We start from the raw sequence: 17582 nt of genomic DNA, 5'->3' as shown, positions 1-17582 counted from the left end.
TCCCAGGAGCTGAGCAAATGCCCTTCTCCTTTACAGTTGCCTCATTACTGGCCTACTTCCAAGGACAAAATTGCCCTGGCTCCTTGCTGAGGAGTATAAATAAGGAAAGGCTGGCTCCCGGTTGAACATTTGTCACCACTATGGTTATGGCAGGAGACAACTGGTCACTTATCACAAAGAGCTGCCTCATTCATTAAACTTAAAGACAATTCTTATTTGCTCACTTTCTTTTCCTGTCTGTTCAACACATTTAGAATCTTTGTGCTCTTTCTCAGACATTAAGGAAGATGGCATTGGGGGACCTTATATCACTTGACCATGTTCCATGGCTGAATCTAAGACTGTCCAGCAAGGTCATAGTTGCCTCTTCTACTTTGTGTTTCTTGGCCCAGCACAGGTGATCAAACAATGATCCTGAGATGGGTGTTTCTTGCCTTGAAGCAAACAACCTTATGATTTCAAGAGACTGTGAACTCTGTTGCCAGTTGCCACATAGGAGGTCAACTTTCTTAGCAACCTCTCAAGGTAAAGATGACTACTGTTCAAAAACTGAGTGCTATGAACATTTTTAGTGAAGAGCTTGATTGTCAGTCTCACAGAGATATTTTCATGATTTAATACTTTAAGCAGCAATCTCCTGGGAGAGTATAATAATTAGTGATTGGTTATTGCTTCATGATTTTAGTATTTGTCAATGTGTACTTGTGATTGCTTTGTGTTTTGAGCATTTTTTTTTTGGTGTAGTGGAAGGAATAAATAGCTGTGCTAAACTAAAAGGATATACTTTGTAAGTCTTTTTTTTCCTTCTTCTTCAGTAGTACAAGAAATCCTATTAGTCCCTTCTAGGTAGACCTTCGTGCTACACGTCATTCCTTAGCTTTAGTTTAGAAGCTTTCTAGGAGGATTTAATGAGTCAGAGAATTCAAGAAAAGTCTGGTCTCTCTTTAGGGATCAGAATCTTCTAGAGTGTGAACCTAGGGTCACAGGAACTCAGACCTAGAGTGCCTTAGTAGAAGAGGATGCTTCCCTTCTCATCCCAAGTGTAGCATGTATATATTTTATATGTAGCTATATTTGTATGTGTTGTCTCTCCTGATAAAATATAAGCTCCTTGAAGCCAGAGATTGTTTCATTTTTGTCTCAGTAGTCCCAATGCCTGGCACAAGGTAGACACTTAATAAATGCATTATGATTGTGATTTGCATGTTGATTTTTGACCAATTAATACTTCCCAATACATTTTCACTGTTTTCACCTGTGTTCAACTTTGCATTAAAGTCAGTCAGTCAATAAACATTTATTAAGCATCTATGCTATACCTGGCACTGTGCTAAGGGCTCAGCATTCAAAGAAAGGCAAAAGACAGCCCCCACTTTGAAAGAGTTCATAGTCTAATGGGGAAGACAAACAACTCCATACAAATTGTATGCTGGGTACACTAGAAATCATCAACAGAAAGAAAGTGTTAGAGTTAAAGGCTTCCTGTAGAAGGTGGGATTTTAACTGGGACTTGAATGAAGCCAGAGAAACCAGGAGGCAGAGATGATGACTGAGAGCACTCTAGGTATGAGGAACAACTAGCGAAAATTCTCAGAGTCAAAGCACCATATCACACCTATCAGATTGGCCAAGATGACAAAACAATAAAATGATAAATGTTGGAGAAGATGTGGGAAAACTGGAACACTAATGCATTCTTGGTGGAGTTGTGAAATGAACCAACCATTTTGGAAAGCAATTTGGAACTATGCCCAAATAGAAATGTGCATACTCTTTGACCCAGCAATAGCACTTCTAGGGCTATATCCCAAAGAGATCATAGAAATGGGAAAAAGACCCACATGTACAAAAATATTTATAGCCGCTCTTTTTGTGGTGACAAAGAATTAGAAATTGAGAGGATGCCCATCAATTGGGTAATGGCTGAACAAGTTGTGGTATATGAATGTAATGGAATACTATTGTGCTATAAGAAAAGATGAGCAGGCTGACTTTAGACAAACCTGGAAAGACTTGTATGGTCTGATGCTGAGTGAAATAAGCAGAACCAAGAGAACATTGTACACAATGACAGCCATGTTGTGTGATGACTAATATTGATAAACTTAATCCTTCTCAGCAATACAACGATCTAAGACATCTCCAAAGGCCTTGTGATTGAAAATGCTATCCACGTCCAAAGAAAGAACTATGGAGTTTGAATGCAGATGGAAGCATATTATTTTCTATGTTTTTTCTTCTGTTGAGTTTTGTTCCCTCTTTCTGGTGGTTCCTTCTATTGGTTAAAATTGTTACTTATGGCATCAGTAATACGAAAATATGTTTAATAGGAATGTATGTGTATCAGCTATATCAGATTGTGCCCCATCTTGGGGAGGGAAGTGGGGAAGAAGGGGTAGAAAAATTTTAAACTCAAAAGCACATAGAAGTGATTGCTGATAAATGAAAATAAATTAATAGAAAAACAAAAAAAAAAGAATTTTCAGAGTCAAGAGAGAGTGTCTTGTGCTAGTAACAGCATGAAGGCCAATTTTACTGGATTGCAAAGTATGGCTAATTTCTTAAATATGTTGCTGGAATTTCTTTTGTGAGTTTTTTATTCAATATTTTTCCTTGATTATTCATTAGAGATAGTTGTTTATTGTTTTCTTTCTCTGATTAATCTCTCTCTAGTTCAGGTTGTCAGGATCACCTGTGTTCCATGATAGAAATTTTGAAGTGTGACTTCTTTCTATATTTTGCCAACCAATGTGTATAGTATTAGAATGAGTTATTCTTTGAATGTTTTCTAGAATTCACTTGTTTTCCTTAAATGGTCAAAAACTTGGAAAGACTTAGATGAACTGATGCAAAGTAAAGTCAGCAGAACCAGGAGAACAATCTACACAGTAACAACAATATTGTAAAGATAATCAGCTCTTCAAGACTGAGTAACTCTGATCAAGGTTCATGAAATAAATTACTATCCACTTCCAGATAGAGAACTGATCGATTCAAAAGAAGACTGAAACAGACAGCTCTCACTTTGCATATATTCACATGACACAAATTACACTTTACATAAATAAGCATTCTGAAAGACATTTGCATTTAAAAAAACATATACATTAACTTTGCTGTAAATTACTTTGTTCTCTCTCTCTCTGTCTCTCTGTCTCTCTCTGTCTTTGTCTCTCCATATCTCTCTCTCTCTCTCTCTCTCTCTCTCTCTCTCTCTCTCTCTCTCTCTCTCTCTCTCTCTCTCTTCTCTACCTGCAAGTGCTCAAAAAAACCCCAATCAAGTGAAGGCAGAAGAACAGAGGAACATAGAGACCACTGTCACCACCTCTGCAAAAGAGCCTTCCCTTGACTTCTTGAGGAAAGAAGAGACCTTCACCCTGCTCTGCCTGTTTCCCCCATGTGCTCTTCCTCTTGGTTCAGGCCTCCACATGTCTAACCCCAGTCCCTCCTGCTCTTGCTTTGCTGTCCCAAACCCCCAAATGTCCTTGAACCATGTATCAGTCCCCTCCTTTCACAGATGGGAGGCCCCTTTCCCATTTATCTCCTTCCCTCCCCCATGTCAATGGACAAATTCACATTACTCAAAAATCTCTTAAAAGTATACTTTTGTGGTCCACTTCCTAAAGCAAGAACTATGTGTACATTTGTTCTCCTTTATTTTTCTTGTTTTTTTTTCAAAATATAGCTACTGTGGAAATATGTTTTGCAAGACTTCACATGTATAATGGGTATCATATATCTTGCCTAGTCAATGAGGGGTAGGCTTAAGAAAGGAGAGCATTTGGAAATTAATTTAAAAATAAAATTTTAAAAATAATAAATAAAACCATCTGGTCCTAGAGGTTTTTGTTTTTTCTTTATAGCCCATTAACTTTCTTGTCATGAGATAGTATTGTGTAATTTCTCTCTCTTTTGTTCTGTTAATCCATTTTATTTTTTTAAATATTCATCTATTTCATTTAAATTGTGCATTCTTTATGGTACTTTGTAGCAGGATATAGTTTCCTTTCACACACACACACACACACACACACACACACACATATATATATGTAATATGCATATACATGTATACTTTTGGTTTTCCTTTATCTGAGATCAGGATTGCTGCCCTTGCTCCTTACTTCAGCTGTAGCACAACATATTCTTCAGCCTTTCCTCTGAGTGAATATTAATTTAGAAATTCTAAAATGAATATCAATTTAGAAATTCTAAAAATTAATGTAGAGACTAATAAAATTGAAAGTAAGAAAACTGTTGAACCAATACATAAAAGTAAAATCTGGTTTTATGAAAAAAACAAGAAAATAGGCAAACCTTAATCAAACTACCAGTATCAAAAATGAAGAGGGAGAATTCACCACCAATGAAGAGGAAATTAAAACAAGTTGCCCAATTGTATGCCAGTAAATTTGACAATCTTAATGAAATGGATGAATATTTACAAAAATATAAATTGCCCAGATTAACAGAAGAGAAAATAAAATGCTTTAAAATACTTTAAAAAAAACACTTCAGAAAAACAAGTTGAACAAGCCATTAATGACCTCGTTAAGAAAAAATCTTTAGAGCCAGATGGATTTACAAGTTAATTCTATCAAACATTTAAAGAATAATTAATTCCAATACAATATGAACTATTTGGGAAAATAGACGATGAAGGAGTACTACCAAATTCTTTTTGTATCACAAATATGGTTTTGATACCTAAACGGGGAAGAACCAAACCAGAGAAAGAAAGTTATAGACCAATTTCCCTAATGAATAGAGATGGAAAAAAAATTAAATAAAATATTAGGAAAGAGAATACAGCAACTTATTATGAGGGTAATACACTGTGACCAAGTAGCAGAGCTGGTATGCTATAAGGAAAACTAAGAAGAAACAGTTATGACTCTTTGCAGATGATATGATGATATACATAGAGAATCCTAGAGAATTCTAAGAGATTCAAGAGAATCTCTTAGAGAATCAAGTAAAAAAAATTATAGTAATAAATAACTTTAGCACAGTTTCAGGATATAAAATAAACCCACATAAATCGTCAGGATTCCCATACTAACAAATCCTAATAGCAAGAGATATAAAGAGAAATTCCATTTAAAGTTATTGTAGACAGTGTAAAACATTAGTAAATCTACCTGCCAAGACAGGAGACTATACTGTCCCAAGCTTCAGGGTTTTGTGCAGCTGTTTTCAGAGATACTTCTAGGGACCTATAAATTTTCAGTTCTCCCAAGTTGCTGTGATCAAGGGCAAAGTGTTTGCTTCTTTCCTGGCCTGTGCTCTGGTTTATGAATGACCACCAGCACTCTTTTCTGTCTTGGAACTGTGAGGAGGGTTTTGTCTCACAGCCACTAAAAGCTCCACCACTCCAGCGCTCCTCCTTGCCCCAGGACTGCCACCCACAATTGTGACCTAGAACCAAGCACAGGCAAAGCAAGAGAATCCTGTACCAGCAGAGAGATCCCTGCATCCCTCTCTGATCAGCCACTCAATTCCCCCCTCAGTCTGTGGGCTGGAACCTTGGGAGGCAGCCGCCACCCTGGGACCATGCTTGAGAATGCAGCTGAGACCATCTTGCTTTTCTGTCTCACCGCAGAGACACAGACTCTTCCCACTGACCTTCTAAGTTGTCCCTGGCGTTCCTGGGTTGAAAAGTCTGGAAACTACCACAGCTGTCCGTGATTCAGTCCTCTGAGGCCTGCTCCAGGTTCACTGTGGCCAGCGTGCCAAGGCCGAACTGCGCTCCTCTCCCCGCCAGGCGAGATGTACCTTTCTGATCAACCTTCCAGGTTGTGTTGGGCTGGAAATTTGTTTCACTCTGTCTTTTTGTGGGTTCTGCTGCTGCAGAATTTGTTTAGAGCCATTTTTTTACAGGTATTTGGAGGAGTTTGGGGGAGAGCTCAGGGAAGTCTCTGCTTTCACTCCCCCATCTTGGCTCCACCCCTTTCAATATTTCTTAACTAGGGAAATGTGGATTGTATTATGTTTTCACAGCTCTCATTACTGTTATTTCTTGTATTTGTGAATCCATTCATACAATATTTGGGGCTAAGGCAGATTTGGTAAATAAAGAAAATTTTCTGGAAATAAAAGAAAATGACACTCATCTCCACATAGCTCAATTCTCTTTCTCCTTACTAAGTCAGTTTAAATCTCACCAACTCCATGAAGCCTCATCTCTAGCCCACTAATCTTTCCCACCACTTGATCATTAGGAAAGTCATCTACTACATCCAAGGCCACCTCTAGTTATCTTGATTTTATCTTGCCACTGGACTTTGATGACTCTGGAAGACTGAGGATGCTAACTTAGTGAAACTCAGACTGACTTAAACCCAATTCATTGTGTGTCATCACCCTGTGCTGTCATTGACCCTCTTTGAAAATGAAGGATGAAAAATTGCTTTGTGTACTCATAATTTGACACTGATTCTTCTGTTGCCAAGTATGGTTAATTCAGAGGTATAGGTGTGCCAAGCCAGGCAACTAAGCCAGAATGCTAGAGGATGATGGCACCTGGGGTAAATGCAGAGTTGCCTCATTCATTCCTGAGCTTTATTGATGCAAAAGCAGCAGGCTAGCTCTAGAAAGAGGAGTAGCAACTTACCAAGGGATGAGGGTCTGTTTGATTTAAGAAAATAAGGGGAGGGGATGGCATGACACAGGATGAGGAAGATGGATGGCAGGATAGGGGACCTAGGAGAAGGAAGATGGGAAATTTTATGGTTCAGCATGAGGGAGACAAGGAATTTTGACAGTCCAGCATAGGGGGGAGGTTTTATGGTAACTCAAGATAAGGGAAAGAGACTCTAGGATGCCCTCAAATTCAGGAAGGGCCTCACAAGGGGCTGCAAAAAGAACCCTTCATTAAAATGGGTTTCTTTAAAAAGCTTTTAGCTTTTAAGGCAATGTTTCCTTTGAAATCACAAGCACATGCATGAGAGACTCACCAGCCTGATGGGCTCAGTCCTCATCATCACTCACACTGTCAGCCCCCTTTGCACCTTCCTCCTGGGTCTTCTGTCCTCATTTTTCTCTTTGTTGTCGAGTTACTTAGCAGCCCCTTTTCCTGGCTAGTCATCCACCTTGGAGCACCCAAATTTCTGCTGTGTTTCCTTGAGCAAGTCATTTCTCCCTATTTGCCTCAGTTTCCTCATCTGTAACATGAGCTGGAGAAGGAAATGGCAAACTACTCCATTATCTTTGACAAGAGATCCCCAAATGATGGTCACAAAGAATCTTACACAACTCAAATGACTCAACAAAACCTACAATAACAACACCTGATTCCACAGAGCACAAGGAGGAAGAAAGGGTTGAAGTATAAGGGAAGGAAATTCAGGTTCTCTTTAACAAATAATTTGCCTTAGAAAATACTTTTGTTTCCTCATCCTTGGAAGCAGGTAGATTAGCAGAGTGAATACAGCACTGAGCCTGGAGTCAGGAAGATCTGAGTTTAAACTTAACTGAAAACATTTATTAGGTATGTAATTGGGGCAAGTCACTTAACCTGTCAGCCTTAGTTTGCTTATGTGTAAATTGGGGATAATAACAGCACTAACCTGCCAGGGTTATTATGAAGATCAAATGACATAACATTTGTAAAGTGCTTAGCACAGTGCCTGTCACCTGGTCAAGTAGGTACTTGATAAATACATTTTTCCTTCCTTCCTCTCAGTATAGACCTTCAAGTGCAGGCTGAAATGCCCATTTCCCAAGGAGGTTGTAGATTCCTGTTCAGAAAAACATTTGAACCCCATGAATTATGAGGGCCCTTCCAACTCCATTTTTTGGTGATTCTGTGAATTGTACATATTTCTAGCATCTTTAAGTCTGTAGATGATACATTGTTAGGATGAGACCTGGAAATATATTGTTATATTTCAATGGTCATTTTATTAAGCTCTTAGAATCACGTATTTAGCAAGTGAAACTTATGGGGATCATGTGTTACTTAAAAAATATATTTGCTACGAATGCTCATTCTATCTCCAAGTTAGCTTTACACTTTTATAGGGATTAATGAAAAACCTTGTAGCTTCTATGCAACACACTAATTCCCAATGATTATTATAGTGCTTTGGTCCAAAAATGATTACATTTGCATTCGATTCAAAATCATCATATTAATAGAGCAGTGAATGGTTTAGTAGAAAAGATGGGGGACCTGAGTTTGAGTTTGAGATCTTATTAGCTTTGTGACCTTGGGCAGGGGCGGGGTAAATCTGTACAATAGAGTGAATAATTGTTAAACTACCCATCTCACAAAATTGTGTGAGGACAGCATTTGTTAAATCTTAGGATGAAAGGATTTAGAACTGGAAGGAGCCTTAGATATCATTTAGTCTAACTCCCTCCTTTTAAATATGAAGAAACTGAGACTTACACAGGTTAGGCAATTATCCCAAGTTCACACAGCTGTATAATTGTAATTATTGCTGTCAGCTAAACAAACAAGTAAATTAGATGCTGGAGAGGTCAGCAACAGCTATATACGAGGAAGGAAAGTCCTCAGTCACTAACTAGATGTATGACCTTGAACAAGTCACTACCCTTCTGTGGACGCGCAGAGTTCCCTCCTGGTCCACATCTAGAAGTCTTTGTCTGTGGTCAATGATGATTAAAAGATTATGAACTCCTGGCCACACTCACTTAAAGATAGAGAACGAGGTGTTGTGTATTGGTATGTTTTGAGTAACATATACATGTTAAAAAGGGAGATCTCTCTTGGGCAAGTGAGAAGAGATGAACACCAGGAAGGAAGAGAGGAAGGGAGAAAGGGAGGGGACGTGAATTAGTGAGTGAGAACAAAAACTTCAAAAGATAGAACAAAGTGGACAATGTTGTTACTAATTAAATTTAGCAGTCTTTAAAAAAAATAAAGTGTATGTAACTGAAATTCATGATTTCATACACAATCTTTTTTGTTCTTTGTGTTTTTGAATGATTGTTTGTTGATGATTAAGTTCATAACCAAAAAGAAAAATGATAATGAACCAGGGAAAAAGGATACAAGGTTTTTCCAAGAAGAAAGGGTGGCAGAGTTCTTGAACAAGTTCTTCCTTTAACAATGAAGCAAATATTTACAAGCATCAAAGAGAAGCAGAGTAGTGCAGTGACTAGAATGTCAAGCTTGAAGTTAGGAAGACAAGGGTTCAAATCGCATTTCTGACATTTACTAGCTGTGTGATTGTGAACATGTCACATAAACTGTCTGAACTTCAACAGCTCTTTGACTATAACTTGCAGATGAGTCATGTTCTGTTCGTTGATTTACTGACAAAGAGAATACCATTATTACAATGAAGAAAGACCAAAGGGAGGGATGGATGAAACAGAAGCACTCTGAGAAAAACCTCAGAAAACTATACAAGTCATCAAGAAGTATTTTTTGAGCACTTGCTATGTGGCAGGCAGGGGCAGCTAGGTGGTAGAGTGGATAGAGCACTGGGCCTGGAGCCAGAAAGACCTGAGCTCAAATCCAACATCAGACACTTACTAGCTGGGTGATCCTAGGCAAGTCATTTCACGCTGTTTGACAGCTAGGTGGCACTATGGCTAGAGAGCAAGGCCTGGAGTCAGGAAGACTCATCTTCCTGAGTTCCAATCCAGCCTCACACACTTACTGGCTATGTGACTGTGGGCAAGTCACCTAACCCTGTTTGCCTCAGTTCCTCATCTGTAAAATGAGCTGGAGAAGGAAATGGCAAATCACTCCAGTATCCTTGCCAAGAAAACCCCAAATAGGGTCACAAAAAGTGAGACATGACTGAAACAACTGAACAACAAATGTGCCAGGTACTGTACTAAGTGTGAGGGATAATAGATATGTATATATATACATATCCATGCATACATATATATATACATATACATACACACACACACATATGATGACTAGAAAATGGGAGTACATCACACAGCTTCTAGGGAGACTTGATATTCCTTGGTTAACAGTGTAATAATGAAGAAACTTTAATACTAGATGCTATAGAAAGTTACAAACAATTGGAAGTCCTTGGGAAACTAAAATTTTAACTGGGGTCACTGATAGGCATAAAACTGTTACAACACTAAACAGAAACATCAAAACAAGTATACATGTAGCAAAAAGTGTATACAATGACATCTCTCTTATTGGAAAATACATTTTTCAGCAAACATAACCAAGCACAGCACCAATGCGAATTTAGAAGGAAAATGACAACTAGGATCCAAGGGAAAAAATTGCCACAAAGTCCATGCACTTGAAAGACTGGAACCGTCTTCAAGTACACTGATTTAGGATGTTGGGGGGGAAAATAGGCCAGATTTAGAGGTAATTATCCCAAAGTGAAAAGTAACAGCTGAAAATGAAGTTGAGAGAAAGAGCTTTTAAAAGCTGACCTCAGGAGGCTCTGGTGGCATTACTGTATTAAAACATTGCAAAACAATGCTTGTTAATAATGCTGACTCAGTCACCAAAAAGGAAAAAACAAACTAATTTTTGTTAAATATGTCCTCCTTTCCTGTTCCTAAATTAATGGTCATCAAAAGTGGCGAAAACAAGTTTTGTGCAAGTCAAAGTTAGGAGAAAAATGTATTTATGGTAACTGAACCCTTCCACATTCCCATGATACAATTACAAATGAAGGCATTCCATTGACTAGGGAATGTCTAAACAAACTTGGATATGTATATTTAAAGGATTTTTACTGCTCTGTAAAAAATGATGAATGTTGTGGATACAGAGAAGTATGGAAAGGTCTATATGAAGTGTGAAAGAATTTAAAAATATAAAATATTACAACAATACAAATGAAATAAAACACCAAAAAGAAAGAAAAGCAATTGTTATAAAATCACACACACACACACACACACACACACACACACACACACACAAAACCAAGCATGGCTTGAAAGATGAGATCTAAGAAGAAAGCCCCAACCCACTCCTTTGCAGAGCAGAGCTGGGAGGCCCATGAGTGTGGTATATTTTCAGAATTTTTGATGCATTGATCAGCTCTGCTTATTTTTTCCCTTTTTTTTTTTGTCTTTAAAAATATTGCTTGCTATATGGGTTTCCTCTTTAGGAGAAAGTACCTGAAGGAATACTAGGGGAAATTTTGGTGATGAAAAAAGACATCCATACAAATTTATTTTGAAAAACAATAGCAACAAAAGAAAAGAATAAAAATTAGGTCGCTCAAATTCTGAGGCTACTATACCTTGAACATAGTAGGCACTTAATAGATATCTGTTGAATGATAAGATGGAATGTATAGATGTTAAGAAAGGTAAGGTTTGCCACAGCTTCAAACCTCTGTAAGTAACTACATACATCGATTCTTATAGGCATGAGGCCGAAATATGTCATCCACCTGCAAACGGAACATGCTCGTATGAACTGTGTTCTGAAGATAAGTACATATGGTAAGAACAAAGCTTCCATATTAAATTAAACAGGACAAAAGGAATGTGAACCAGTTTCACAGAATAGTACTATTTCAGAAGCTTTTCAATAGGGCATAGTGTATTTACAGAACAGCTGCCTAATTACTAAAGCTCCTTTTAAACCATGTCTCTTTCTCAAGTGTCCCAGTAAGTGAAAGGTGAGGCAGTAAGGAAAGGCATTCACGTGTGTTGGCTGTGAGCTGTGGCCGAATGGGACCTGACCAATTTCCAGCAGCCAGTAATGTCCCCTGGGGTACAAAAGTAATATCTTGGGGGTACTTCTCTATCTTCTCAAGGCACGGACAGGCTCAGTCAAAAAAGGGGGGGGGCTTTTGTGAGTAGCTACTTTTCCTGTTCCTAAAGCCTTAAGATTACAGAGGATGGTTTGGAAAAAGGCTGCTTCTTAGAGAAATGTATAATGGGGGTAATAGATAGGAAGACAGGAAAAACAAAGAGTCAATATTGCTGGGGTGCTCCTTAAAAAATGGGGCTGAGAAGGCAGGGGCTGAGCAGCAGCAATAAATTCTGAGATTCAATTCAACACCAATTTATCAAGTACCTACTACTGGTGTAAGAAGGTATCATGCTAGGTGCTGGCCATAATAATAAAAAAAAATGGGACCTATCTTCAGAGCTTATATTTTCCAAGGGCAAGGGAAAGGGGTCCGATATACAGAAATAAGTTAATATAAGCTCATTTGGAGGCAGATAGGTGGTCCAGTGGATAATGCCAGGCCTAAAATCAGGAAGTTCTGAGTTCAGATCTAGCCTCAGACACTAATTGTGTGACACTGTTTGCCTCAGTTTCCTCCTCTGTAAAATGGCAAATCACTCTAGTATCTCTGCCAAGAAAACCCCAAATGGGATCACTAAGAATCGGACACGCCTGAACAACAATTTGAGGAGGGAGAAAGAGCATTGGTAGGTGGATCAGGAAAGGTCTCCCACTGGAGTTGGTGCTGGAATTGGGCCTGGAAGGAAGCCAAAGGTTTTAAGAGATACTGGTAAGAAGGTGTTCTGCATTGCTGGCATGTAGACAAGCAGTAAAGCAGGAGATGGAATGCTGAGTTCAGGAAATAAGAAGTGAAGGGGAGTAATGTGAAATAAATCCAGAAAGGAAGGCTGGGGCCAGGCTATGAAGGACTGTAAGTGACAAATTGAGGAGTAGGCACTTTACACTCAAAGGAATAAGGAGCTGCTGAAGATCCTTAAGCAATAGAATGACACCATCAGATCTGTGCTTTAGGAAGAGTCTTTCTGTGGAGAATGTAATCGAGAGAGACTGGAAGCAGGGAGACCAGCTAGGAACCTATTTCAATAACCTTGCAATAGTCCAGGCTAGAGATGATAAAGGCCTGGACTAGGGTAGTGGCCGCATGAGTGGAGTGGGGGATGCAGGAGATGTGAAAGTACTAGATGTGCAAGTAGACCTAACAAGACTTGACAAGTGCTGGGATATTCAGGTTAGTTGGTGAAGGGGGGTGGTGTAGAGAGAGTAAAGGATGAAGGAGAACTCTAGAACTGCAAACATGGAAGATACAGCATGGTGGTGCCATCAATAGGATGACGCTAAAAGAATGATGTAGCAGGTAAGGTCTTTGGGCTCTGTGAATAGAGATCCTAGTTTTAGATTTAGATTTGTCAGGTAATAATTGTTGTTGTCATATCCTTCATTCTCAAAGGGACATCAGAAAGGTGATGTCTTGAACTGGATTTAAGTGAAGTAGAGCTGTGCAAAGTCATTAGCCTCACTCTCTCCTCCAGGGTCATCTGAGTCCAGTGGCAAGACCTAGGTCAGGGCAAGTGAAGATGGCCTCAGATGCAGTGCGGAGACCTTGGCCTTTTTAAGCTAAGGGCTTTCCCAGGTCACAGTTTGTCTGAGGCAACACCCATTCAGTGATTCAGTGGTTGAAGGTTAGGGAAGAAATGAGGCAAAAGATGGCCTAGTTTGCCTACTTAGGTAGTATTCAGTTAATTTAAAAGAGAAATAAAGTGATTCCTATTGTTTTAAACCATACTGTTTTAAAAAAATGCTTTTGGAAGAAAACATCTATAACCCTACATATAATTTCAGGTAAATAATTAAGGAGAGGGACTGGACTTGTGATTTCACTGGTTTGGGGAGCTCCCCAGCAGGAAACTCCCTCTGCTAATGCAGGTCTATTGTTGTTGTTCAGTAGTTTCAATCACATCCAACTTTTCATGACCCCATTTGGGATTTTCTTGGCAAAGATACTGGAGTGTTTTGCCATTTCCTTCTCCAGCTCATTTTGCAGATAAGGAACTGAGGCAGATAGGGTTAAGTGACTTGCCCAGGATCACACAGCTAGTAAGTGTCTGAGCACAGATTTGAACTCATGAAGATGAGTCTTCCTGACTCCAGCCCCAGGTAGTCTATCCACTTCACTACCTACCTGCCCATGCAGGTCTATACCTTCTCCGAAAATTAGGTACTCAGAGAATTGCCTAGAGAAGTAGAGGTTAAGTGACTTGCCCAGAATCACAGAGTCTATGTCAGAGGTAGGGTTTGAACCTAGGTCTTTCTGGCTTCAAGGTGGCTCTTTAGCTACTACATCATATTGCCTCTCAGCCTAAGATATAGTGTGGCACAGATATAAGACTGACAGCTCTAAGGGGACTTTAGAGTCCATCAAGTTTAGTCTTTTCATGTTATACTGAAGGAAACTGAGGCCCAGGAAAATGAAGTGATTTACCCAAGGTCACATAGGCACTATCAGAGGTGGGTCCTCTGACTCAAAGTCAGTGATCTTTCTACATGGTTTCTCTTTCAGATTAAGTGCTACAATGTCTAATGGGCTATTTGGAGTAATTTGTGTGAGCAATTTACTTATAAACATGATATGTAATAATAATTTCTGCTCATTTTCTTGCCAGGAGTGTCAGACCTTAGGACTAGAATTCATCTTGAACTAATGAAGAATTAGATATGACATAGCCATCTAGGAATCATATCTCTCAGAAACAAACTAATGAATTCCAGGGTTAAAAAGAAACCAGGTAGCAGTAACTGCATGTTGATAAGCCTTTCAGTCGCTATAAAGGCATGCTGGAAATCACAGGATTCAGAGACTTCTGCAGGAACACTATAGGGCTTAACAATATTAGCTTTCTCTGAAAACATGATGGGAATATTTGCTTCCTTTGAATTACTTCAAAATTGAGAAATTATTTGGGAAATGAAAACAGGAAAGTCTGGAATTTTCCCCAGTATAATCATAAATAGGAAAAGAAAAGGTGAAGCCTGAGGTGAGGAACCTATATAGCCTAATAGATATATTGAGGTTCTCACACTGACCTTGTTGAAACATTTTGCTGGCATTATGTTTTTGGTTTTGTTTTCTGACTTTAAAGACAAAAACATATTTCACATTTATAATGATACCCTCATTTTGCACACATACACATACACACATCACAGAATTTTGTAATTTGTGTGTATCTCAGAGACCTTCTCGATTTTGTAGATGAGATACTGGGGCTCAGGACAGGGATGGGTCAAAGGTAATAAAGATAGCCTTGGAAATAGAATGCAAGTTTCCTGACTCCCAGTTCAGTATTTATCTTACCATTATTGAGGAAAAGAACATAAATTTATTTTAGCCAAACAAAACAATATATATAGTAGGTACCTACAGGCCATCTATCTCCTCTACTAGATTTCCAAGAATGGTGTCAGGTTTTAGCTTTTATTTGCAACACCAAACACTGTTACTTGCACATAGTAAGCACTTCTGAAATGGAGCATGCATTGAATAGAAGCATTCATAGTTTGGGTTGTCAATCCAATGCAAAATGATAAAAATGAAGGGGCCAGATTAGATATTTCTAAGGGCCCTCACAACTATAAATTCTATGACCCTTTAAATATCACTCTGACCTTCAGAAATCACCTGCTAAAAATGAAGGGGGGGGGAAGAGGGGAAGGGGCTGTTTATCCCCTGTGGTTTAAACCATGTGTCTGCTTTACTAGCAGGGGCATTGTGAGGACCAAGAATTATGTAAAGTATTTTACCTGCCTTAAAGTACTATCAAAAGTCAGTTCTTAGGGAAACAAGGAAAAATCAGACATAGCCTCTGCCCTCAAGATCATTCAGACTGGGGTGAGTAATAAAACAAATGGAAGCATAACTGTTAAACAATCTAGAATGTCATGAGTGCAAGAGAGGTATGATGACAGTACTACTGAGAATAGCTTCCATTTATATTTCATTTTGAGGCAGCTAGGTGACTCAGTGGATAGGGTGCTGGGTGTGCAATCAGGAAGACTTGAGTTCAAATCTAGCCTCAGATAGTTACTAGCTGTGTGATCCTGGGCTGGGCATTGAACATGTGTTCACTTAATCCTCTGGAGAAGGAAATGACAAACCACTCCAGTATCTTTGCCAAGAAAACCCCATGGGCAGCACTGATGGGCCATGGTCCGCAGGGTCACAAAGAGTGGGACATGACACAACAACAACTTTAATATTTAGAAAGTACCAGTTGTCTCATTTAATGCTCACAATAACCTTATGACTCAGAAAGGGAAAATATTTTACAGACGAGGAAAGTGAAGTCACCACTAAGGAATAAGCCTACGAATCTTCATGAGAGGATGAGAACACAACTTTGTTTCTTGCCATCTCCTCATTACTGCCCTTCATCCTTTACCTCTACTTACTCGTATTTATTTGTGTGTGTGCACATGTTAAATCCATATAAATAGTTCTGTGACATACATGACCACATCTGATCTTTGCAATAACCTTCTAAGGTACATGGTAAAACCCTAATTATCACTGCCATTTTACATCCCTTAGATTGTCAGATTTATTGGCATACATTTGGAAAAAATATCCCCTAATTATTGCTTTAATTTCCTCTCCCTAGGTGGTGAGTTCACCTTTTCCATTTTTGGTACTGGTCATTTGTTTTTCTTCTTTCCTTTTTTAAAATCAAATTAACCAAAGAATTATCTATCTTATTTTTTCATAAAACTAGCCCTTAGTTTTATTTATTAGTTCAATAGTTTTCTTATTTTCAATTTTATTCATCTTTCCTTTGATTGTCAGAATTTCTACTTTGATACTTAATTGAGGATTTTCAATTTGTTCTTTTTCTAACTTTTTTAGTTGCATTCCCAATTCATTTATCTGCTGTTTCTCTATTTTGTTTATGGAAGCATTTAGAGATATAAAATTTCTCCTAAGAACTGATTTGGCTGAATCTCATAAATTTTGGTATATTGTCTCATTATTGTTGTTCTCTTTGATGAAATTACGGATTGTTTCTATGACATGTTGTTTGACTCACTCATTCTTCAAACATTAGATTATTTAGTTTCCAGTTAATTTTTAATCAATATTGCCATGGCCCTTTATTACACAGTCTTTATTGTATCATGATCTCAAAAGGATGCATTTAATATTTCTGCCTTTCTGCATTGGATTGGGAAGTTTTTATGCCCTACTAGATTGTCAATTTTTGTGTAAGTGCCATGTACCACTGAGAAAAATGCATATTCCTTTCTATCTCCATTCAATTTTCTCCAGAGTCCTATCATATTTAATTTTTCTAACATTCTATTCACCTTCTTATCTTGTTTATTTTGTGGTTAGATTTATCTAGTTCTGAGAAGGAGAGGTTGAGTTTCCCTGCTAGTGTAGTTTTGCTGTCTATTTCGTCCTGCAACTCACTCAACTCCTCCTCTAAGAATTTGGATGATATACCACTTGGTGCATGTATTTTAGTGTTGATATACTTCATTGTCTCTAGTACCTTTCAGAAAGATGTAGTTTCCTTCCTTATCTCTTTTAATGAGATCTATTTTTGCTTTTGTTTTTTCTAAGATCAGGATTGCTACCCCTGCTTTAATTTTTTTTTTAACCGTCAGCTGAAATATAATACATAATGCTCTAGCCTTTTACCTTTGTTTTGTATGTATCTCTCTATTTCAAATGTGTTTCTTGTAAACAATATATTGTAGGATTCTGGTTTTTAATCTACTCTGCTATCTGCTTCTGTTTTATGGGAAAGTTCATGCCATTCCCTTTCACAGTTATGGTTACTAATTGTGTATGTCCTGTCATCCTATTTGTCCCACTGTTTATACTTTTCTTTCTCTATTCACCCTGTCCCTC

The sequence above is a fragment of the Phascolarctos cinereus genome, unplaced genomic scaffold (genome assembly GCF_003287225.1).
Source record: "Phascolarctos cinereus isolate Bilbo 61053 unplaced genomic scaffold, phaCin_HiC Scaffold_113;HRSCAF=664, whole genome shotgun sequence".
Classification (NCBI taxonomy): domain Eukaryota; kingdom Metazoa; phylum Chordata; class Mammalia; order Diprotodontia; family Phascolarctidae; genus Phascolarctos; species Phascolarctos cinereus.
The sequence above is the reverse complement of the archived record's forward strand: the minus strand, read 5'-3'. Positions refer to the sequence as shown.